Here is a 26,677-nt window from a genome sequence, read left to right as displayed (position 1 = left end):
GCGCCAACCGGAAAGTACGGTGACCGTAAATATACGGAAACGGAAGTAAAAACATGGGCCCGGAACGGGAAACAACACGCCGTACACCTATAAAACCACAAAATCCACACAACCACTAAAAACACTACCCTGAGACACATCCCAACCCGTCATCCACCCTAGTGAAACCAAGAAAAATGGGAAAAGTAGCGAAGAAAGCGTGCGACCGCAAGCGGCAGGTCCACTTCTCCCTTGAGGAACTCACCGTGCTTACAGAGACCCTCCAGGAGAATGCCGCCGCCGTCTTCTCCACGCAAATGACCAGGACGGCACTTGCGAACAAGAAGGCCATATGGGCCCTGGTGGCACAGCGGGTAAGTGCGGTGGGGACCGCACCCCGCAACCCACAGCAATGCAGAAAGCGATGGGACGACCTGCGGATACGCGTCCGTAGCATACTTTCTGCCAACCGCAACATTGCCACAGCCACCGGGGGAGGATCGGAATCACCCATCAAGTTGACCCCCTGGGAAGAAATCTGTGCCTCCACCATAGGAATGGAGAGCATAGAGGGAGTCGGAGGGATGGAGAAAGGAGTGCAGACATCCGGAGAATCCGGTAGGTGGGCCAAATAAAACCATGCCAAATCCACAATGTCCAATCATGTGAATCACATGTGTCCACATAGCCCAGCAGCCAGCATGCCCACAACAGCAGCACCACAGGTCCCCCCAATGGATGCCACAGAAGGCACTGCCTCTGGTGGCAGCAGCACCATAGGTGACACCCCATTAATGGCAGCATGCTCCGACACAGAAGACGGGGATGTCGAAGTCAGATCCATCCATGACCTGTCCCAATCCCCCTGTCTGTTCCATCCCGTACACCATGAGGATACCACGCAGGGGCACCCACAAGACGACGACTGGCCATTCCCCACAAGCCCTGTGGCAGGGCAACATGAGGCGAACAGCCACTCTGTGACACCACCGCAAATGGCCATGGCCCAGCAGAGGCAACAGTCCCTCGACCAGTTAATCGTGCAACAGCAGCAACTGGCCACGCTCCTCAAGGACCATGCCGATGAATGTGGGGGCACTAAGGCAGACATAGAAACATCAACTGAGACACTCAGGGCAGAAATGGAGAGAAGTACAGAGACACTAAGGGCACAAATGGAGAGTAGCACCGAGTGCCTGAGAGTCCAAATGGAGAGTAGCACCGAGAGCCTGAGAGTCCAAATGGAGAGAAGCACCGAGAGCCTGAGGGGGGAACTGCATGCAACGTCCAAAGACGTATGTGCCGAACTTGCCGCAGTGCGCTGTGTGCTCACTGAGCTCTCACAAACCCTTAGGGACATGCATGGACGTGAGCAGGCAGAGACATCATCCGTTGCAAGTTCCGTCCAGGGCAGCCCCCAACATAGATCTGGGAGGAACCTGCGCTCCACAGGCAGGGGTGCCCCTGATACCCGCAGAGGGGGCTTGCAATAGCGACTGCCCACTGACAATGAGCATCTTTGGACACTGGTGTTCGGGGGGGAGGTAGGAGGGTGGAGGGGGTGTGTTGGGCTCACTTGGGTGGCGGGTCGATAGGGTGTTCAACATGATATCACATATGCCATAAACAATGCACGATCAACCAATGAGATGTGTGGACAATGATCTTTGTGTACTAGGCCATCATAGGCGTACAGTCCATATTGTGCATGTACCAGACACACACAGTGCCACGAGTCCCGTGTCCATGTATCAGCCACCAGGCGTGAGTGCTAGAAGCATGCATCAATGAGATGCTGACGAATGTCACGGCCCTCCTGTGCCTCGCGGACTCCTTGAGGTGCTGCCACATCCCCACCCTCATCATGACCATCTTCAGGTGCTTGCAGTTCTGCGTCAGGGGGCATGGGCACATTTCTACGTACGCACATGTTGTGTAGCATGACACATGCCATCACCATCTTTGCAACCTTCTCATGGCGGTACAGGAGTGCCCCGCCAGACCTGCTGAGGCACCGGAAACGAGTCTTCAGTAGGCCGAATGCCTGTTCAATGACTACACGGGTACGTGAGTGGGCATGGTTGTAGTCCTCCTCATGCTGGTCCCGTGGGTTCCGGACTGGTGTGAGGAGCCATCTCTTCAGTGGATATCCGGCATCACCTGTATGTGGACGATAAACGAATTATGTGGAATGCCATTGCTACGTACGCACCCCCCCCCCTTCCTGCCAGGTCATTGCCGCATCACATACCCCACATCATCATGCATGAAATGAGACTCACCGAGTAGCCAGGATCTGTACCCTGCGTGTCGCTCCATGTAGCGTGGTATTGTTGAGTTCCTCAAGACCATAGAATCATGGGTTGATCCAGGAAATCGGGCACAACAATGTGTAATGATCCTGTTGGAGTCACACACCATTTGTACATTCAGAGAATGAAATTGTTTTCGGTTGCGGTACTGGGCCTCCATGGCATGTGGGACGACCAATTCCACATGGGTGCAGTCGATGGCACCAAGGCAACCCGGTATGCCGCCAAGTGCATGCAATCCCACTTTTGTGTTGGTAATTTCCTGCTCCGAGCGTGGTAGAGAGATGTAGTCGTCTGCGTGCTGCAGGAGGGCATCGAGCACTTGCAATAGTGTCCGTGAGAACAGTGGCTGAGAAATGCCATGCAACTGTCCGACTGTGTGCTGGTAGGTGCCTGTGGCCAGGAAGTGGAGTACAGACACCACCTTCAGTAGGGGTGGGATGGCGGTTGGGCTATCTATCATGCTGACAAGGTCAGCCTGTGTCATGTCCACAATGGCGGCTATGGTGTCCCGGTCCAAACGGTAGAGGGTGTGGATCTGCTCATCAGTGAGGTTGAACGGATGTGCTCGGAGGCGTGGGATTGCGGGCTGCCTGCGTGGTGGTAGTGGCTGTGCTGGCGGCCCTTGCTGGCTCTGCCTTGCCCTCCTCCTCCTCCTGCGTCTCCTCCGTGCGGCCGGTTGTAGTTGGTGTTCGTCTTCTTCTTGAAGTTGGAGTACTTGCAGTGCTATCAGGTCCCCCAGGGCCAACATAGCTAGTCCTGCCGGTAGCATTTCGGAGTGGGTGTGGTTGTGGGAGGAGACTGGGTGTGCAATTTATGTGTTTTCAGGCTGTATGGCCTCCACCTGTGGTGATTCATTCCACCTGTGCAAGCTGCTCTCCCCTTTGGCCGAGCACGTCCCGCACACAACGCTGCAATTCGAGGAATGGCATCTTGCTATTACAATCATGTATTTGTACCCGATGGCCGTGTAACATTGGTTGATATGTTCATTCGGCTATGGTCCCATTGTTTCACATACTATCTTAGCAGTCGCGAACAGACTTGTGAAGGGTCAGTGGAACGTAGTACTCGAGTAACGGTGGACCCTCATGCATCACTGTACCGAGTTGCAACGACGGGCGGGGCGTCCCATTTGTGAGTGAAGGCAGTTGCCATTTTCACACACAGCCGCACTAGATGGATTAATTTGTGATTTCAAGCGGCCACAGATGCCTTTTCGACGTGATGTTGTAAATGAGGAATTCGAAGGGCGGCGCTTTCGGTTATCAGCTAGCGGCGAGGAGATGCCCACAGGTCTGACTGCAAATATAACGTTCTATTGTTCAATGTCCTTGGGACAGGGGCCATGGCGAGGATGCAATTATTGATATGAATAGTTTGGGATGCGCAATAGCGAAGTGGACGATGAGGCCGGACGTTCCCAAATACATGTTACTTCACAACACTGGAATTACGGGCTGGGGCACAGTGGATTTTGCAGGCTGCATAACGCACAGACTCAATGGAATTCTCACATGTTATGTGAGTATGGAAACAGGCGTTATCATTACGGGATGAGGGAATGATGAATGGATGCATGGACAGATGATTTGATACAGTGTTTGCCATGTACAGGGCTTCTTGGAATCTGTCCGCCTCCCCTGCGCTATGTGATGCAGGGCTGCCATAGTGGGACCATCGTCTATCTGGCCTTGTTGAGCCCTCCCTGTCTCGAGGCGCCTTCAGACACTTGTGTCCATGCACGTTACCAATCCCATCTGATGGATTCTGTTTTCACAGACGCATGCACAGGTACACTTGTTTGTGATGGTGTTTTCACCTCGATATAGATAGTTATGAGTCGCAAGTGGTTTTTGGGTGGTGATGATCCTTTGGAGTGGGCTAGCATGCATATGGCTGTGGATTTAGTGTGATCATTGAAGTGAGTTGTTCGAATGTAGTTCTGATGGCCATTCTATTCTTTTTCTTTTCTTTTGGTTGACAGGTATCTCCTCCCCTTTTGCCACTGCCATCTGTATGCCACTCCTGCAGATGGCTTTTACTCCCGACACCTGCTGCTTCGTGTCAATCAGTGGAGCAGCATTACGATCTTATGGGACGATCGCCAATGGGCCACATGCCCTTACGCAGTACTAGTGGCTCGGAGCAACATTTCGGCCTTTCAGCTGGACTAGTGCCTCCCCATTGGGACGGCCCTGCGGTTCTGTGCGCTTCTATGTTGCCTTTTCGTACGGAAATGTGGCCCTGTGTACCATGAAGGAACAGGGCGTCACACAAGAAGTAGCTGGTCATTTCTTGCGGATGCAGCCCACAATGGTGAAATGTGTTTTGGAGTTCATGGCCTAATGGCTGTATGGGCTTGGTGAATTTGTTGTGCATTAAATTTCTATTCTGATATGGGCCGTGTAGCGTTCTTCTCTGCAAGTGATGTGGCATATTCCTATTTGGGGAGCGATGTATTGTGAGGAGATCTGCATTGGGTTCCAGCTTCGGAGTATAGTTGCGTGGTACTGTGCTGGGCGCGTTTGCCTACGAAGCCCAGTGAGGTCAGGGATGAGGGCTGCCAATATGACTGTTTGAATGATGTCATGCTCAGGGGCGGGGGATTAGGTTTTGTGTAACAGATGCCGGTCAGCCAGGTGGACTGGTGGAATGATGTGATTTTCGGAATATTGCTGGTCACAGGTGCCTGTGTTTGCGTGCGTTTCTTGGTGGGAGACTGAGGTCATGTCCATTGGAATGGCTTCTGTATTCGTGCCATCTGTGCCCTGCAGCTCCCATTGGCCCCTCTTGAGATTCTTTTGTTCGTTGGCATGCATGGGTGACTTGTACATTTCACTGGTTGCATTGTGACTTCATTGCACCTACGGGGAGTTGTACAATGTGGCCAGGGAGCGGTGTACAGGCACTCAGTGGGGCCGTTTACGGTTGATTCGCGATGCCGTACTTCTCACCATGGCGGAATGGTACTTTCCGCCGTGCTTGATGGCGTTAGGTACATGTCCGCTAGGGTCGGAATTCGCGTACCGTTGCGCCATGGTGGTATTTACGGTTTGGCATGGCGCGCGCGCGCGTACTTGGTGCAGTTAGCGTTGGCGTTCACTACGGTGTCGCTAATGGCATCGTACTTTGCGGTGACGGGTCATAGTCGCACCGAGCGCTATTCGATGGCGGTATTGCATTTCCGCCATCGTTTTTCGATTTCCGCCAGGGTCGTAATGAGGGCCTATGTGTGGTGTATTCCTGATGCCAGGCACCCAACCCAACAACAATGTCACTCCATACAAGAACAAATCTGGGTGCAAGTATCTCCATTGCTATACAATGCTTGTGTTACTGTCACAACCCTAGCATAACAGATTCCTGGTGTGGAACACACTACCCCTTCTTCTGTGTATGAAATTGTCATATTTAGCTTGCTAAGAAGGTCCCTGTCTAACAGGTTCACAGGTGATCTTCTGAAAATAATAGCAGGGCTGACACCTCCTGAGTACCTACTTTGCCCTAGAGAACCCCTGATTGTCCATTACCTTTCCTGATAATGGGTAGCACCCTTCTGGGGTTCTTCTTCTTGTTCCACAATGATTGCCTGGACGGGGCACATCAGGGCTCTCTGTGGCCTTTTATAATCTGGATAAGTGTTAACCCCTGGAAACAGGAAAGGATTACTTCCCACCACACTATGTATGAAAAGAGTGAAGTAAAGGTGGAAACATGCATCTATACTTTTTTTTTCCTGAGCAATCACATCAAAATTCAGCCGAGAAAGCCTGAATTCTAATGTGAGGCAGGCAACCACACAGCCAGCCCAATGAATTAAATGCAGAAACATGGGCATGCATAGAACCATACATAAAACCCACATATGAAAGATCGGAAAATAAGAAAGCCTGTAATCCAGGAGCACATGTGCAGTTCTCCTGCAACAACTGTCACATCAGTGTCTCAACACAACAGCACAAGATGCACTAAGGAATGAACTTCTCCCTCCTGCGCCTGAGTGTCACCCTAGGACAGCTGCACAATTCCCCGCAGTTGAAGAGATGTTAACTTGTGTCGTGACTCCCTGAATGTCTTCACCCAAGTGTCACCCCGGAGAACCTAAAAAGTTCAATTAATTCAAGAGATGATGGTTACTGATTGTTATCTGCTGCCTCCCAAAATGTCTTTAACTTTCTCCAACTACTAGTGTCGCATCAGTGTGTCAACACAATAGCACAATCTAGTGCATGTCCACCATGTGTTCACTCAGGTCTAGACTCGTAATGCATTGCCTCCCGGAAGGTCTGCTAGTTTATCCTGTAGAACCAAATAAGCCCCACAAAAAATCTAAAGGCTTCTTCATGTATCCCACATAACAGACACCCATCCTGGTCTTACACTTAGGAATTCTTCCCCACTACTCTAGTAAGCTTGTACAGTTAACTGGTTACACACTGAATGTGGCATATTGCACAATCAAAAGAATATAAACACATATGCAGTAACCTTTATTTAAATATGGCTCTCCCAAACCCTAACACCATGAAAACTTCTTCCAACCCTTCCTTGTCACTTTCCCAAACGTCCAAAATCTGTCTCCACAACAACAAAAATCTCCTGCCTCTCTAAAAACTGACCAACACTATGTGAAGTTCAACCACAGGGCTCTAATGGCCAGTGTTCAGACCTTCCATACGTTAAACCTTAGATTGAAAACTTCAAATCATTCGAAATTTGGATAGTTCGAAGTTTTAACACATACATTCATGCACACTTAGCCATTAGCTTGTTTCATTCTGCTGTTCTGTTCTTAGATCCTCATACTGCTATTTTAAAACCACAGTAGTGGAGGGGACAGCTACCTTTCAACAAAGCTGAGCTTCCCACTCTTTCTGCTATCTGATAACCACCAACATGAGAGCTATTCAGGCCTCTCCACTACCTGAAATTAGGCAACATGGTATTTTATTTTGGTTCTCCCCACTACTCGAGAGGCACAACACATGAGAATTATCGGGGAGAGTTGCTAACATGAGACATTTTTGGGCACCCCAACCTATGGGAGATCTACCTGAGTGTTAATTTTTGGGTTCTCCCCATGGTACACCACCACGAGGCAGACATACCATTTTTCTTATGGTGTCCTTTTGCTATTAGTTGAAGGAAAGAACATGAACTTGGAACAAAAAACGAACAAACATATTGAGAAACAAAGACATTCTTTAAAAAATATATCCCAGAAAATTACAGGGTCAGTGTTTTTGACCCAGTAGTTATAGTTAAGTTGGCTTTCCATAGATCCCTTTAAAGATGAAGACATTAGGAAGGCCACATGCAGATTGTCCCCATTGCAGGTTCACAGACTTTTGGGGATAGTAAACTTATGTGGGTGTTTCATACCCAATCTGGCCACCCTCACAGACACACCTAGAGCGCTGGCTAAAAAGAATACAGAAGGATGGGCCCGACAGTACAAGCTGATTTTAGCAGTACCAAAGGGTCTCTCATCACCCACACTACAATGGCGCTCTTTGGTCCATCCGGACCCACAGAGCTAGTGGTCCATGCCAGTCCAATCAAGCTGGGAAACGTGTTTGTCCAGGTGGCTGCAAATGGACGAACAACCGCCCATGACATATGTTAGTAAGATAATCACCCCCCCACCCCCCCATGATAGGATATGACCTCCGATAGAGCAAGACGATCTTGTGGCCTTATGGTGCTGGAATCACTTCCAGATATACATCTTTGACCACCCAGTGACTCTATACATGGATAACAAACTTATGGTCCCTATTATGGAAGTGTCCACTCCATTTGCCTTGATAGATGGCTACTGCAACTCCAATACTAGGGGCGACATTTCTTTTCCAAACTTGGGTGAATATTCTTGCAGGTTACATGTCTCACAATCTGCCCAATCCTACCAATAAAGAGACAGGGGTAGACAGGTACATGGAGGGACTTGTCGGCATGATTACCAGATCAATCATATCCTTCCAAGAAATGTAATGTAATGAGGCACAGTAAGTTCTCCTGGCCCAATGTCACTTTGGTCAGTGTCATACATTCCAAGTAGTCAACCAGCATATAACATCTGATTCGCAGGCATTCCTGCAAGGACTCTAAAATGTAAAGCGTGAGCTATCCGTTGTCACCAATTAGGATCCCTTTTAGAGATAAAAGGGGATCCCAATTGGTTATCACCATTGATAGCCAGAAACAGCTCATACAGCGAGCACAGACTGGGAAAGACACATGCCTGTCTCAGTGATACAGTGTGTTTCCCTGATCTTGATACCAAGGTAGGCATAGCAAAGAGCCACTGCATATGGTGTCAAGAGGCAAGTCCCCTAGCTTGAACCCCTCCCCCCCACAAAGAACATTTAAGATCTGGTGCCTCTAAGTATTGACTTTGTAACTGTACAACAATCCTGTCACTTTCTGATACATAGTCTAGGTGGTTTATAGTGATACATTCGAATTACATTATGTCGAAAGTCATAATGTCTAAAAAAAAAAGTCGTAAAAAATATTGTTGTATTTCTTTTTTTGGTTGCTTTTTGATCGAAATGGGGTTCCCCCTCCTGCCCCCCTTTTTTGTAAATGTTTTTGTTTTACCCCTTCCTTTTACCTCTGGAACCCAAAAAAGACATGCAAATAAAAAAATAAAGCATTCGACTTTTTTTTTCGACTTTTTTTTTTTTCAACATTATGTCTTTCCACCATTCTAGGTATACAAACGTTCTCACTGTGTTCAACAACATGTTTGTGGCCCATGATAGTCAAGAATCAATTTGTTCAGAAAAAAGGCACCCTCAGTGCAAGGAGTTTGATATTTCCTGAGGTTTTACAAAGTCACTCATAGATGCATTGCCCCCTTTCAGTCATGGGTCATGGGGTTGGTGAGGAGACGCAACAAGACATTTCACTCAGTCATTGACAAGGGCCAACTCCTTGAGCCTGCACTGATGTAATTTCTAATTACAGATTGCACTACTCCACACACCACGACAGGGGTTGGCCCATTGAAATCTGTTCTAGTTTGGAAAGTCAGATCCTTGATACCAGACCGCAAATCTAGGTAAATCATATGACCAGACGCCGACATGCTGCCATATCGCAGGAAGCTGCCAAAAGAGAAGAGAGCTTCATAAGCCCCTGACAGAGACCCCAATGGAAGTAAGAGGCTCGGAACCTATAGGCGAACCTCACTCGCAGCACAGATTGTGCCTGCCTTATGAGACTATCCCGTGCACTATCAAATGGAAAAAAGGATCAATCATGATACCTGAAAGAAGTGGTTTATCCGTCACATGCAACCGTAGCTGGCTCAACAAATGTGATCATGTGATCCCTGTTGAGAGACCTGTGACTGGCTGTGACAGTGACAGTGAAGAACAAACAGATGAACTGATACCTCTTCTAGAGATGACAGAAGAGAGCTGGAGAGATGCAGGCAAGAGGAATCAGGATTGCCCTGGCACAGCAACTGTGACTGATGAATAAGAGTCCAGTTAAGTGGGCCGGTGGCTACCTGGATGATCTAAGGGCTGTATTATGGAATTGTAGTAAGGGTGAGCAACAGCATAATTGATGCATTTGGGTTCCACATGTTCTACTGATGATAATCATTTGATAAAACTTTGACACAAACGTTATTATGGAGGATGTCCTTTTGACAAGAAATGTCCTACGTCATGTGTAGAATAAAAGGGGTTGTCCTGTCTTGGGGCACACTCCCAGTGCTAACCTTAAAGAACATAGAGTTGACTATTTTGCTGCACAGCATCGAAGGGGTACCACCTTTTCGGTACATACAACATTATGTAGGCATATTTGTCTTCCTACTTTCAGTACCTAAATGTCCAATTTGCGTTGAAAGGACACATTGGCAGCCAACTATATTAACGTTACCGGTTTTTATCATCACGTTTTATAGTTATGGCTTTTCTATTGTCCAATTCTTTTGGATTCGTATTATCATACCACAAACTATTGACTGATTTCATTAAGATATATAATGTTCATAAGGAGTCAAAGTAAACATGTGTAGATAAAGCACTCAGTGCCCACAGTGGAAATGTTCCATCAGATTTCAAGAATCCTAGTTCCTCATAAAGCCTTCGCATGACCTTTATCCGGTTTTTCATTACCTCAGCAGTATTCACCTTCGGTGGTGACAAATTGTTTTAATCCTATTTTATCAGTCCCTGTGTGTAGGAGTGCAAGCTCATTTTATGTTTACAGTCGCGTGTGACCCCCTCTGGGGTGCAAATGAAAAACAATGACAAAGAGTTTACATTTAGAAGAGGAAAACAAAAACATTCTTTCTGGATCAATTAAACATCAGCATTTCCGAACAAGGCTGAGGTCACACCTTTAAATATATTTTTTCTCATATTATAACTTGCAATTCTCTTATTTTTCTTGCAAAGCAGTGTATTATTCCTACAAGCCATAGTCTCCTTATGCGAAAGTCCAAAACATATGCTCGCTTTAAAATATTGTTTTATTCAAGATGCATGAGCAGTTTTTAGTTTTCATGGAAGTCTGCAAATCAAAGCGCCTTTTTTCTTCAGCAAAGGCTCTGCAGTAGATGCATGCTCTGAACTCGCTTTGATATACTGTCCCTTAGATTCACTATCTTATTCTCTAATTGGAAGAGTTATTCATTCGGACATTTTTTTACAGTTTGCCGCATTTTATATATCTGCTAGTTACATTTGTAAAAGGTTGTCATGAAAAGTGGGTGACTTTTCAGGCAATCCATTGATTTAAACAAAATGTTTTTATATGAAAATAATATCATTCGCTGAACGATAAATCTGTTTCTAGCTGCATCCGAGCTGAATCTCAATGGTTTTCCATGAATGTCTGTTTACAAACTAAGGACATGTTCTGAAGTATCTAAATTGCCGTTCGTCGGGGTTTGTCCTTATCGGGTATGGGTAGCAAATCACTAACAGAATGCAACACCGATTTACAGCTGTCAACATATATTTTATCTCCAGTGATTCGTTTAAGAAATGGAGAAATTAAATAATAAAACATTATGGTCCTACTCTTGAATGTAGGTACGCTTTTTTCATCAAAATCAACTTACATTTATTTTGGGCACATTAATCACATAAAAAGAAACAAAGCAAATGGCACAGGGCATAATTGGCAAAATGGCAGATCTATATAACAAAAACAAGAGAAAAAACAGATTTCTTGACATGGTTAAACGCCCATTCAAAAAAAAGATTACAATATAAAATGGAGTTAAATACAGGTCGTACTTTTCTAAAGGTAATTGCAAATACACTGAACTGTGTGGTCCTCATTGTTACACAACGTACAGCAACTACTACATTGTGACTGTTAATGAGCCAGCAAAGTTTTCTGAGAACGCAACACCCCTGCAATTATTAATATCAGTTTATTCCATCCGTAACATGTCCTTCTATACTTTATTTTACAGTTAAAAAAAATCCACATTATCATGATTTTTGGATCTACATCAGGGGGACAGATACGCAACACCTGCAATATTGTATACATACAACTTTAGGAATATTGACTGTGACCTCTCATTCAAAACACACATTGCCAAGCAGACCCAAGCAGCATGGTACCAGCTTGTGTTACTCTGCAATATAAAGACTTTCATCTTTGATGTGAGTTTCAGAACAGTTGTCCAAACAGTTGTGCAAAAAACAAAGGACCAGAAAACAAGCCTTTTGTGTCCATGCCCCAAGGCTATTGAAACTCCTCCCATCACCATCAGACTCATCCCCACGTTCCTACAATTCAGAAAAGGATTCAAGACCCTCCTCTTCAAGGAATCGCTCCTCCTCAACACCTAGGTCATCACATCAACCATCGTGCATCCTGACTCGCTAAACGCCACCCACCCCTCTCCACCCTGCCACCCAGTACAGCTGTACCCCTCCTCTGTGCCGCTCTGTATCCCACTCCTCGCTGTATAGCTGTTCTGTTGTTACCTCTGAAAAGCGCTCTGTTATGCACCTGTACTGCTGTATACTTCTGTAAAGCACTCCATCATGTATCTGTTTTGTTATATACCTCTGTAAAGCGCTCCTTTGCTTCTCAAAGCTAGGTCAGTGCTCAATAAATACCATGAGAATAATACAAATAAAAGATATGTCTACCTACACAATGCGTGACAGAATGTGGGACAGGCACTTTTTTAATCTCATTTTCTACGTTGACCAGCAGCTGCCAAGTCGTCCAGGAGGTGTGAATTTTAGCCGTAAGGTTTCCTTAGAAATGTGCACTGTGAACACTTTGCTTGTTCTATGGCACTTTGCACACCCTAGAATAAATAATGGTACAGTGACGTAGTCAAATTATTTTGGTCTTATGTGTTTTTTAGTACATCAAGGTGCAGCAGAGAATGGAGAGCCCGTGCACATGGGCACTGGATATATATGTAATATTTATGTTACAGAGTGAGTTCCCTAAAACGTCCTTTTAAAAGGATATCTTTAATATAATGCTTTTAGACTACTAAGGGCTGACTCAACCTGCTTCTAAAACACACATATTTATCTCTAAAATCCCATAGATCTAAATGAGCAGCAAATAGGGAAACATCCACCAACCCATAAATCTCCAGCTCATCACAGACAAAACTTCACATGTGGTGAGTGTATTAGTTTCAGAACAAACTTAGAAAGAAAGAGGAGTGGCGGGCACCACACTATTAATCAAGTCTTGATCAATGTTCAAAATGTATCGCTGTAAAACACACTTTAACCTGGAGCTCCAGGTTAAAGTATATTTTACAGCGATACATTTTGAACATTGATCAAGACTTGATTAATAGTGTGGTGCCCGCCACTCCTCTTTCTTTCTAAGTTTCTTCTCAGCACAATTGAGGTGGAGGCACACAATCTAAATATTTTATTTGAAACAAATAAGGCAATTGGACCTAGAGGCAATAAAAGAATGTCATTTACGGATATCGAAGCTCTGACAACTAACAGAGCAGATACGTTGGGCTTCACATCAGAAGAGGCAGATACAATCTTTGGGCTAATCAAGGACAGTGGATTTGGGGCTAATAGCATGAAAAAACAAGATCCTAAACAACAGATTAAACAATTGGAATATTTAGTACGCAAGGAAATTAACCGCAAATTGCATGCAATCACGTTGTGCAAAGAGAGCAAAAGCTTTGTTAAAAAATGGGAGGCCATATTTAATAAGTGTTCTCTAGACCTTTTACTACTCACTATTCAAGAATTGGCAAACAATTTGGCAGACCTTAACAACGAAATTCAAGAGATAGAAAAAGACCTAGTGGCAACACTGAACAGAGAAGAGGTGGATACCATTCTAGAAGAGATTGACAACAAGTTGGCAGAATATAAGGCGGAACTTAAAACTAAAAAAAATGGGAAATTTAAAAGAGACACATATGATTATTTGAAAGATGAAGTCTACACATGGATGGACAAATATGGTCCTCCTGTAAGGAAATCCAAACCTACAAACACTAGTGAGACAGCAAGCTCAGGAACAGAGATATCGTCCTCTAATATAGAAGAAGAAACCCTCCCAAGTATGTCAGGTTCTTCAAGACCATCGGAAGCATCAACAAGAGGCAGAACAGCTTTTTTAGACAATAGAAGAAGAAAACAAGAAGGGGGAGGAGAAAGACAGAGAGGAAAACCAAACATGAGATTACAGCAAAAGAAAACAAGTAATCAATTTGTATACAAGAACACTGACCACCCAAGAAATGCAAACATTACAGAAAGGTCTCAGTTTCGTGCCAACATACGATAGCACACTATTCGAGTCCAAAATAGAATTATACAAATTGATCAGGAAAATGAAGCTGAAAGTGTTCTTCAGTGAACTCGAACAAGAAGGAGAACAAGGGGGGGTGTGGCTAGCTGCAGCATGAGAAAGACGTAGGTCTCCTCGGCTCCCACGACCGCAGCAAATATCCTGGTAAAATGGCCTGAAATTCAACAACATAAGAGCTGGTAACAACCCTGTATGGTGTTGGATACCCTTGGGCACAAACGAGGCGTAGAGCAGTGGAAACCGCAGCCGATTTCAAGAAAAATGACCACAAGAAGTTTCGAGGCGTTCGACATCCAGCTTCCAAAATGGCCGCCGGCGCGCACGGACGAACGCCCTGAAGCCAAGCAGTGAGGCCGCGGTGCACGGAACCCAGCCTGCTACTGATTCGCAGACTACATCAGAGGAAGAGTGTGGTCCCGGTGGGGCTCTGGTGGTGTCCCTCCCAACTGGCGGACTACAGCAGACCCGTGCGGAGGTGAGGGTGGGGCGCATATCCACTCGCGCAGGACGCCCGGGACCCCCGCCGACAGCACTGCTACTCGAGAACGAGGGATGAACTTCCCGTGCGGCCCAGCGTGTGAGGCAAGCCTGTGTGCCACAGATGGGAAAGAGGTGCCGGTGCGGCTGGGAGGTGTGGGTGAGTGTCCCTGCCCGAGCTCTGCTCCAGGAGGCGACGGCGTGCAAGACAAGCCAAGCACGCAGACCTATACGCAGCTAGAGATATCGGTACCATGGGGAAAGACAAGTCAAAGAAAGTCCCCACACAAATCAGGATGGATCAGTACACCATCCAACCGCCCCAGGCGTCAGACCTCCACCCGCAATCCGCGGACGAGATGGAAACGGACCAGGGAATTTCATTGAAGGACATTATGGCTGCGATAGCCGATTCCCGCACATCAATGGATCAGAAAATGGACGGGATAAGCATGGATCTATCCCTCCTCCGACATGATCTCCAAAAACTAACTGCACGCACCGGGGAAGCTGAACATCTCATATCCAACACAGAGGATAGAATGCATAACATGCAACAGCAGCTCCAAAATGTCACAACCAAACTCAAGGTACTGGAGGACAGAATTGAAGATGGAAAGGACAGATCAAGGCGTAACAACGTGCGTATACTCGGCATACCCGAGAAGGCTGAAGGCCCCCGCATGGAACTATTTCTAGAACAATGGCTGACTGATCTGTACGAGCCAGACACCTTCTTCAAGTTCTTTTCCATAGAGAGGGCACACAGAGTGCCCACGGGCAGATCTCTCCCCGGCGCACCTCCACGCATGATAATTGCAAAGTTCTTAAACTACAGGGATCGTGATGCCCTACTGCAACATGCACGCTAAAGGCGCCATCACATTCAATGGCTCCAAAATTGCCTTTTTTCCCGAATACACCAGGGAAGTGCAAAAGGCGAGGCACTCCTTCGACCACCTCAAAATACAACTGCAAACAATGGGAGTGAGGTATGGCCTGCTCTTCCCTGCGCAAGATTTATCACAAAGGGACAACAATCCACTCAATGATCCCAAGGAGTCTTAGCGCTGGGCTGAACAAAACATAGACGGAGACTGGTCGACCCCCGCGACAACAGGGGGAGGAACAGAAGGCCTCCACCAGACCAACAGCGAGAGGTCGGTCGACCACCAGCGCAAGACCCACCGGAAGATCAGGGGGGCTGACTACTGCCTCAAGGCCTGCCAGATGCCCGAGCTCCCGTTGGGTCACCCAGGTTGAACTGCTGATTTATTCTGTCTACACACACACCTGCAACAGCAGGCAACACACACTTACCTGACGCGGTCACGGTATGCCCCAAGACCGTGACACAAGTAGAGCCCCCTCCCGATAGTGCAACAAACTCCACGTTCATTATATGTGGCAGCTCCCCCCTGGTCACACCCCCAGGAGAGGGCTCTCTCCCCCTGGGGATCCAGCCAGGGGGAGGCCACCTGTACTTGAAGTTAAGTTAAACGCATGTAAGGTGTCCAGTTGACACCATGGGTTTTTTGCTCGGGCGACCGATGCTTCTAGTTGGGAGGAGTATGGGGGGCGGGGTTTGGGGATTTGTTAAGTTTAGTTACAGACGGGACCCGTCAAACGCACAAGATAATATGGCTAGATAAGACAGAGTTAACCCACGGGCATATTCGCAGCTTGCGCATAACACCGTCAGTGGCAACACAGGCAGTGACTATCACAAGCACCCATGGCATCACATAGCGGTAGTTGCGACGCTCTCAGAACACTGAGGCTTATGACATGGAACATTAATGGTCTGGGCAATGCAGTCAAGCGCCGGTTGGTGCAGCAATTTCTCACCAGGCGGGGTGCTGACATAGTGTTCCTGTCTGAGACCCATCTTGCGGGCACAGACTGTACCCTATTCAGACAAACAAACTACAAGCTGGCACTCCACTCAGGTTTCACGATGGGCTCAAGAGGTGTCATGATCCTGGTACACAAAAACCTCCCCTTCCACCTTACGACGGTAACCCATGACACAGGCGGCAGATATGTGTATGTAACAGGCAAGCTATGGGATCACTCCATCGCACTGATAGCCACATATGCTCCCCCAACTCTACTAGAGCCACTACTTACCGACATTGCCCCGTTAATCACAAACGACACTTCAAACCTCATGATACTGGGAGGTGACTTTAATGAAGTCATGAATGTAACCCTGGACAGATCACACTTGCGGAATAGAAACTCCAATGTTCCCACCAGACTTGCCACGTTTGCCAACACACTAGGCCTATGCGATGTGTGGAGAGAACTCCACCCAGACACGAGAGCATACTCCTTCCACTCAGGGGCACATGCCTCGCTCTCCAGGCTAGATTATCTCTTCACCCCAGCAACTGATCTACATAGGGCGCAAGAAATAAACATACTTCCCAGAGGCATCTCTGACCACTCCCCGCTAGAACAGACACTCATAACATCCAGGCGGATTCCGCCGTCGAGCTGGCGCCTGAATAGCTACTACCTGGGTGACCACGAGCTTGTGGACAGGCTACAGGAGATGACCAATACATACTTCGAGCTCAATACACAGACGGCAATGAACCCAGGAACACTGTGGGAGGCCTACAAGATGGTGTTAAGAGGTGAACTAATATTGTGGATGACCGTGAAAAAAAGACAGCACTGGAGCAAGACACTTGAAGCCGAACAACAGGTCAAGCAGGCAGAGGAGAGGCACATAATTGAGGACACACCGGCCTTGAATCAGACGATGCTACTAGCACAGAAAAGGCTGCAAAACATAGCGATGGACAATGCGAAACAAGCGCATACTGCAATGCGGGCAAGACTCTATGAAAAAGGTGACAAGGCTGGCAAGATGCTGGCTTGGCTGGAAAGGAAGGAGCAGGGACGCAGTCATGTCCGAAGGCTCGACACAGGAGGGCCGAATGCAGGGGTGACGGATCAGGAAATAAGTCAAGGCTTTGCGGAATATTACGCTGAGCTGTACAGAAAACCCACGACACAGATGGACGTCACGATCATGGACCAAATTGACATCCCCACCTTAACTGAGACGCAACTGCAACTGCTGGAGAGGGAGATCACAGAAGATGAGATCTTAAGTGCCATGTCGGGCCTCCAAACCGGTAAATCCCCAGGACCTAACGGCTTCCCGGTTGAGCTATAGCGAAAGGTGGGGACCAATGTGCTGGCCCCCCAACTACTCCGAATGTATCAACATGCGCTAGAAGAGGGCATTCTCCCACCAGATCTGCGAGAAGCAACAATAATAGTGATACCCAAGCCGGACAAGCCCCCGGAAAGATGCAGTTCATACAGGCCCATTACACTCATCAATAGTGAGACCAAAATACTGGCGAAATGATTTGCGGACCGTCTGCAACAGGTTATTCCCACCCTGATACATCCGGACCAGTGCGGCTTCATGCCACAGAGATCAACGCGTATGAACCTCCACAGGCTATATTCGGCCCTGGAAAGGGCCAACTGCATACAGGGCCCACTAGCCCTACTAGCAATTGACTTTGAAAAGGCCTTTGATGTGGTGAGATGGGAGGCCATCTGGATCATAATGCACCGCATGGGCTTCGGGGAGAACTTCATGAAGTGGGTGCGCCTGTTGTACGAATCCCCGGTGGCCAGGACCAGAGTCAATGGCTGGCGTTTGGACCTCTTCAACCTGGGGAGGGGCACGAGACAGGGCTGCCTGTTGTCGGCCATGATTTTTGCAATCGCCATCAAACACTGGCAATCCTCCTGCGAAATGCGCCAACCTGGGAAGGCTTCCGATGGTCTGAGACCTGGGAAGACAGAATATCTCTCTATGTGGATGACCTTGTCATATATCTGAAGGACCCGAGCAACTCCTGCCCCAGAGTCATGCACCTGTTAGAGCAATATGAGGCATTCAGCGGATTACGTGTGAACTGATCCAAATCCATCCTCTTCCCTTTAGGAGACACCTCGATGGCAAACCTAGCGGCTGGCCCTTACCAGATCGAGAGGGAACAGTTCAAGTATCTGGGGATACGTATCATGAAGCATCTTACTGAATACACAACCCTGAACTTCTCCCCCCTTTCAACAAGATTTGCAGAAGATACTCGCCATTGGATCTCCTTGCCACTAACGCTGATGGGCAGAGCGGCCCTGTTCAAATTATAGCCCTTCCTAAATCCTTATATATCCTGCAAAATGCGCCATTATACATCCACTGGCGAGAATTCCACAAAATCGACATCCTTCGGAAATTGCTATGGGGAGGAGGACACCCAGGAATTGCTCTTACCACGCTCCAAAGGTCTATCTGGGAAGGAGGGATTGGACTGCCCAGGATACAGTCATATTACTGGGCCAGCCAGATGGCGGTAGTAAATGATATGCTCCATGGAGATGGAAGCCTCCCACACATCAAAGGTCTTATCTGTAATGCCACGACCATGCCTCTAGAGCAGAGGTCGCCAAACAGTCGATCGCGGGCGACTAGTAGCTCGCCTGAGCCTCTGCAGTCGCCCGCACTGGAAATACTGAAAAATAAACACTTTAAGTTAATTTATTCCATGCTGTGTTTTGCGTCTATTTTCCTTGATCAGGATCTGAACCCTGGTCGTCCCAATTGCAGGCAGGGAGCTTGGCTGCTGTGCCACATGGAACTGCTTTTAAATTCCCTGACAGATGTCAATATCACATTCTGCTCCTGCAAGCCGCCTGTAGTTCCAGAGTTGGCCTTGTGCGCCCCCGACACTGGGCCTCATTACGACCCAGGCGGTAAGTTACCGCCTGGGCCGTGACTTTACCACCATGGCGTAAACTACGTTTACGCCATGGTGGTTGGCGGACTTACCGCCCCATTCCGACCTAGGCGGGGCGGTAAGTCCCCAATCCCCATTTACCCTTCCCCATTCCCATTTTTGCCCCATAGGGCATAATGGGAGTGGGGAAGGCGTTAATTACGCCACCGTAAATTACGGTGGCGTAATTAACTCCATGGTCCCTTAGTGCCATGGATTTTAACACCTGCTAAAAGCAGGTGTTAAAAGCACCATGGCGCTAGGGGACCTCGTAATCAGGCGGTAAGGGTCGGCGCTGTTAACGCTGCCGTTAACCCCTTACCGCCTGAGTTGTAATGAGGCCCACTGTCTTGCTTAAGCAAGCTGCTCTTGTTTGCCAGAGATGTCAGAGGGGCTGGGGCAGGATCATTGCGACCACGCAATGAAAATATCACAGTAGCACTGCCGCTCGCCTGGAAATGTTCAAAATAATATTTAAAAAATTGTGCAATTTCTTTCATGTGGCTTCTTTCCAAAACCCACTTTTAGTACATTGAGCGATCCATAGACACGCAGGTTGACAGACCAATGCTGAGATGTTATATATTCAAAACTAAATGCTGTATCATGTCATAAGTGTTTCAAGGCGCGACGAGGCAAGGGAAGGGGAACAGAGAGAAGACAGACAATGATCGTACTAGGCCAGGTGTCATTCAGTTCGCGCACGTGCATGGGAAGGGGGAAGGAGGAAAGTGTGGGGGCGAGGGGAAGGGGACGGTGCAGTATATAATAAATAACAATCAGCAGTGTCCGGCCAGCTGATGGCAAGTGCAAGGGTAGTGCAAACATGAGGTGTCAAGTGCTAGTAGTGGAACTGTAGGGGTAAAGGACAGTCCCTAAGTGTGGGGGGTTGCCAGGAAGGCAGTGCAGGTGTGTGACTGGGTGGGGGGCCTGGGCTTGAGAGCAGGGGGGTTGTCAGGTGACCAGTGAAGTTTCAGTATCTTCCAGGAAGTCAGCAGGGGAGAGGAGAAAAGGCAGAAGCAAAGAAAAAGGTTTTGAGGTGCTTCCAGAACCGGAGATGATTCTCAAGTTTCAGGGAGGCAGGGAGGTTGTTCCAGAGGTAGGCCCCAGCCAAGGAAAGAGATCTACCACCAACTCGTTGCTTCGAGAAGCGACTGACCCTGAGGGAGTTGGAGGCGGATGAGCGAAGAGCTCGAGAAGAAAGATATTTTTGAAGAGAGAGCTGAAGGTATTGCAGCCCCAGGCCCCAGAAGGCTGTGTGGACAATACAGAGCCAGTGCAGAGATTTCAGTCCTGGAGAGATACGATCCCTGGGCTTGAGGCCAAGGACAAGTCTCGCAGTCCTGTTCTGGATGAGTTGCAGAGGGCTGAGAGTAGAAGCAGGCAGATGTAGAAAGAGGCTGTTGCAATAGTCCAGCCTAGAGAGAACCAGAGCTCTGGAGACAGTGAGCTTCTGAGGGAACGAGAGGAAATGAAGAATGCCTCTGAGGAGGTGCAGCTGGTAGTGTGACTTCTTAGAGATGTCAGAGATGTGAGGAGATAAGGAGAGTGTGGAGTCGAAGATGACCCCAAGGTTTTTAGCCTCACAGGTGGGAGCAGGAGGAGGGCCGAGGGAGGCCTGCCAGAGAGTGACAGTAAAGGAGGGAGCAGGTGTTCCAATGAGGAGAATCTCGGTCTTACTGGCATTAAGGCAGAGATCATTGGCAGCGCACCACTCCTGGGTGGCGGACAGGCAGTCAGAGATGAGGGAGGAGAAGAGGTGGCTGAGGGTAGCCTGAACATGAGCTGAGTGTCGTCCACATAGCACTGAAAGCATAGAAAAGTGCTATAAAATGTGTTTGGCCAGGGTATGGGTTGGGCTGGTAGCTTGCTTATATTCAGGACGGAGGTGGGGATATTTCTGTCCCTGTAGTGAAAATCAAAAGTTGGCACCCATGAACCCACAGTTTAATTTCCTAAAACCTGCTGTCAGCACAACAGAAGCATTTATTTGTGATTAACCAGTTTGACAAGCTTATAACATCTTTATAAATATAACCTCTGCTAAAACACAGAGGGGCACACAAATAACAGAGTATGGGCCTCATTACACGGATGGCGGTAAGGATTTACCGGTACCGGTAAAATACTGGTACCGGTAAATCCTTACTGCCTTACTACGAGGTCCCTTTGCGGGTTGGGGGATTTAACGCCTGCTTTTTGCAGGCGTTAAAAACCAACCCGCAAAGGGACCCAGGGAGCTAATTACGGTACCGCAATTTGCGGTACCGTAATTAGTGCCTTGCCCATTCCCATTATGCCCTATGGGGCAAAAATGGGAATGGGGATGGGCAATGGTGGAAGGGGGAATTACCGCCCCGCCAACCTTGGAATGGGGCATTAATTCCCCTTTCCTCCAAGGCGGTGCCGGTATTTTACCGGCATGAACCATGGCGCTAATAGGGCCATGGTTCTCCCCCATCCGTGTAATGAGGCCTGTGTGGTGTCTGACAAAAAAAAACATTTCAACGAAACTAGTGAACGCAAGCAGCATTTTTCAATTCGGAAATAACTTTTTTTTTATTTATGGAAGTGTGAAATGCACATTTGGAAAGCAATAGTGTGCCTAGCATGTAGAAAGCCTGCATAAAGCGCAAAGGAAGGGCACACAAATTACAGGATATTTGCATGGTAGTCCAACAAATATCTGTCTTTTTGAGACAGCTACTAATAAATAATAATGCAACAAAGAGGTTTTTGAAGTTCATATGTTATTCCATCTGTTTATAGAGAGGAAATAATTGGGCCCAAAAATATTGGTAAAAATTCGGAGGTTTGTAAATATTCTCACCCCAATATCACCCGTTAGTAGCTCTCCACTGTTGACTTCCACTACAAGTAGCTCTAGCTAACGTAAAGGTTGGAGACCCCTGCTCTAGAGCATCTGAATGGATGCCTGAACTGCACACCAAAAACGGATATGGTCACGCATATAGTGAGAATATGGAAGGAAGCACATCGGTACTTAGGATGGGGTGAGAAATTAACGCTGGCATAACCCCTATGAACAACTGCAACCTTCCCGAAATACGAAAGTTGCCAGATGGCCTGAATGGGTCCAGCGAGGAATCGCCAGCATAGGAGATGTGGTCCACGAGGACAACCTGGTACCATTCGAGACATTGCATGTAAAGTTCTCCCTCCCGGCCACAGAAAGGTACCACTACATGCAGCCGAAACATGCTTGGACGACCCATCGACACATAACACAAGACATGCCGGAAAGCTCCCCATTAGAGCGAAACATAATTTTGGACCGGGTGGACCGGAAAGTCACCTCTACCATGTACAATGTGATAACATCCTTTGCGACGCCGGAACTAACCAGCTTGAAGACAAAGTGGCAACGGGATGTGGGTCCACTTCAACCAGAAGACTGGGTGGAGGCCCTGATGTACCCACGAGAAACAACCATTTCCTCAAGGCTAAGACTGGTGCAACTGAAGATCCTGCACCACACCTACTACCCGAGAGTGGCCCTCTTCCGCTGGGGCAAATCCTCGGACGCACGATGCCTACGCTGCAAAAGTGAAGAAGGTACCTTTTTCCATATTCTGTGGGAATGTAGTAAGATACAGCAGCTCTGGCAGAAATGCTGTGATAAACTGTCTAGCGTTATGGGTAAAGTGATACAGAGATGCCCAAAACTCCTTCTCCTGGGGATCTCCAGTGTAACTGAACTTTCCCGTTATGAGAAATTGTTCTGGTCGACTGCGATGGCGGTTCTCAGGCGGGACATTGCACAACTGTGGGGATCGGAACGTACGCCAAGCTATGACCATTGGGTCACAGATGTGGACATATGTGCTATAATAGAACATAGAGTGTACGCAGCGAGGGGTTGTCCGCAAAAAGCGGACAAAATATGGAGAAGATGGGAAGAGGCTAGCTAAAGGACAAGGGTGGCTCCGCAGCCTCTGTGACTGAGAGATGCCCGGGAAAGTGGGGGTAATGATTATGCCATGAATAGTCTATGCCACAAGGTCATCCGATGTCAGGTTGACAGCCTGTCGGACCATGGTCCCGGAATTTGAGTTTCTGAATGTTTTTTGTTTCTTGATTGTCTCTCTCTCTCCCCCCATCCCATCACCTACACCTGGAAATGTTGATATTGCATATGTTCCTCTCCCTTCCAGTCTCCCCCTTCCCTCCACCCCTCTGTTGTTCCTAACTTCCCCCCCTTCCCACGTCCCTACCCTGTATTGCAGAGAGATAAGTGTAATGTTGTTTTAATTTTCAAATCAATTAAATCTTTGATCAAAAAAAAAGAAGGAGAACAAGATATAAAAGAAGAGGATTTCAAAGAATTCAGGAGTAAGAGTACTTTCATCCCTCCGGTTACCATACCTTCAATTGACATTTTCCAAAAACAAGTAACGAGAGACTTTGAAAAGATGTGTTTTAAGTCCAACTCAACACGCAATATGAAACCACATGAAGTGAAATTGATACAAGATCTATATGGAGATCCATCAGTGATTATTAGGTCTGCAGACAAAGGTGGTCTAGTATTGCTGAACACAACAGCCTACGAAGAGGAATGCGAAAGACAACTGAGTGACACAAACACCTATGCACAACTAGCGAACGATCCAACACCAGAAATCAAGTGCAATTTAGAAACGCTTTTAGATAAGGCTGAAGAACTCAAATGGATCAACCATCACACAAAGACATTTCTGACAAACCCATACCATCGGATACCACATTTCTATACATTGCCTAAGGTGCATACAGACCCAACAAAACCACCAGAGAGACCGATTGCAGCAGGGACGAACAGTATTTTGGAACCTACTGGTAAATACGCGGACTACTTTTTACAACCTCTCATTCAAAAATCGAGTACGTACATCAAGTATTCAACTCATTTTCTGCAATTTTTAAATTCAATACCATTTGACTGCAATAACATTTACTTTACAATAGACGTCAAAAGTTCATATATGTCAATCCCACATGACCTAGGAAGTGAGGCTGTAGAATGGATACTACTCAAGGCAGCAGAAATACCAGCGCAAAAAGAATTCATAATGAAACTCCTCGAACTCATAAGCAATAACTCATACTTTTGATACAAAGACAGATCTTATCCCCAAGTAGCAGGCACAGCAATGGGGGCAAACATGGCTCCTTCTTATGCTGATGCATTTATGCATAAATTTGAAACAGAACACGTACTCCAGAATCAACGTTGGCAACAACATTTGAATATTTGGATTAGATACATAGACAAAATGTTTGGATTGTGGAAAGGCAGCAAACTGGAATTACTAGAATTCTTTGAATATCTAAACAGCAAAGACACCAGAATCTAGTTTACACATGAATACTCCCAAGAGAGTATCCACTTTAGACGTGAAGATCAACATAACGAACACAGGATATCAGACAACTATTTTTCGAAAACCTACAGACCGCAACAACCTGCTTCAACGACTAAGTTTCTATCAACCTAGTCTTATCAAAAATCTTCCTTACAGCCAGATGCTTCAGGTGAAAAGACTGGTGAGTGACCCAACGGACTACGACAATGAAGTTAAAGAAATAGGGAAGACATTTTTGGACCGAGGATACATGAAGGAAGAAATAGATGCAGCAGAAGCACTTGCAGCAACTCAAAATAGGGAAGATTTGCTGAAAGTCAAAATCAAGAAAGAAAACGCACCTCTGTTAGTGTTCGTATCTAAGTACTCCAGAAAAAGTAATCACATTAAAACCATAATTAAAAAACATTGGAACACAGTGACATGTGACCAACGGGTTCAACATTTATTCAAAGATGTCCACACATCCGCCTACCAACGGAGCCACAATCTCAAAGATGAACTTGTCAAAACCAGACCTGCACAAAAAAAGAAGGTTACACACTGCATTGGTACCTTTCCCTGATTGAGTTGTAGCAATTGTGGCTATATAATGAAAGGTGAATCACTAAAACATCCATACACAGGAGAGAGAATCAGATTAAAAAGTTTTGCATGTGTGATTCCCATAACGTGATTTACACAATAAAATGTCCTTGCGGTCTGTATTATGTTGGCCAAAAACTGAGTACGGCTAAAGCCAGGTGGAATGAACACAGGTCCTGCATAAGGAACAACAATAAAAACTCAGCTGTGGCCAGACACTGGCAAGACAGAAAACACAATTTGGCCCAGATTAAATTTGCTATTCTGGAGGTCGTAGAAAGAAGAGATCTTCATGAGAACTTTCAGAAAACAATGAACCAACGTGAAACCTTTTGGATAGACCGTCTAAGCTCCTTGACACCAAAAGGGCTAAACGAAGAGATCAATTACATGTGCTTTCTATGAATGCCAATGTTGAATAAAATATAATGTGTTACCTTGATGAATTAATGATTTTGATTCTAATGCTATACTCAGCCCCTTGCACCCACCTTAATGGCACCACAGATGATTTGACTTAGATTTAGCCTCAAGACACAGAGGTCTGACTTACAACCTGAACTGTATGTTTAACAAATTCACTTTTAGAGTAATCGTCACTCTACATTAATGGATTTACCATTTAAATCATTTTACTTTCCTTATTTAATTAAAATTTCCGTTTACTTCCCTATTCTCGTAGGGTAACAACACAGCATAATCTAAATATGCACAACGTTTATTACAATTCACGCTAGTTCAATTTGTATCAGAAGCTTTGACCTTATTCAAATTTCACAGTTCCATTTTTACTCCATTTTTCCCCATTCTCGTAAAGCAACAATACAGCATAATCTAGATATGCACAACGTTTATTACAATTCACGTTAGTTAAATGTGTATCAGAAGCTTTGACAGCTCCATATACTGTTTTTCACAGTTCCTACAACAATGTTGCGTCGTCATGGAGACATCCCTGCCCCAGGGTGCACACCCGGGGGTGGGACGCGAGGCGTACGTGCACTGGCTTTACAGCAGGTCTGCGGCGCCTCGCACCGTCTCCATGGAGACACTTAAAACGGGTCCACAGCCTGGGCGAGCATGCGTCCCAGCGCCCGGGCGAGCATGCGTCCCCGCGGCGTGCACAGTTATCGGCAGAAAACAATCCGACCAAGAGGTAAGAGCTGGCGCTCCTGCGTTAGCTTTCATGATGCAACGTACTTAAAAAGCCACATTAGCTGAGGGTCTGTTTCTTCTCCCAGCAGGGACAGCACTGCTTTACGTGTTTTGACATGCATTTGAATAAGAGCATTTTACGCAATTTGGTAGGATGATGCTATGCACGTTGTGTGAATAC

Source organism: Ambystoma mexicanum, chromosome 5p (assembly GCF_040938575.1).
Source record: "Ambystoma mexicanum isolate Mex_15411 chromosome 5p, UKY_AmexF1_1, whole genome shotgun sequence".
NCBI classification, from domain to species: Eukaryota; Metazoa; Chordata; class Amphibia; order Caudata; family Ambystomatidae; genus Ambystoma; species Ambystoma mexicanum.
This window is presented reverse-complemented; position numbering follows the sequence as displayed.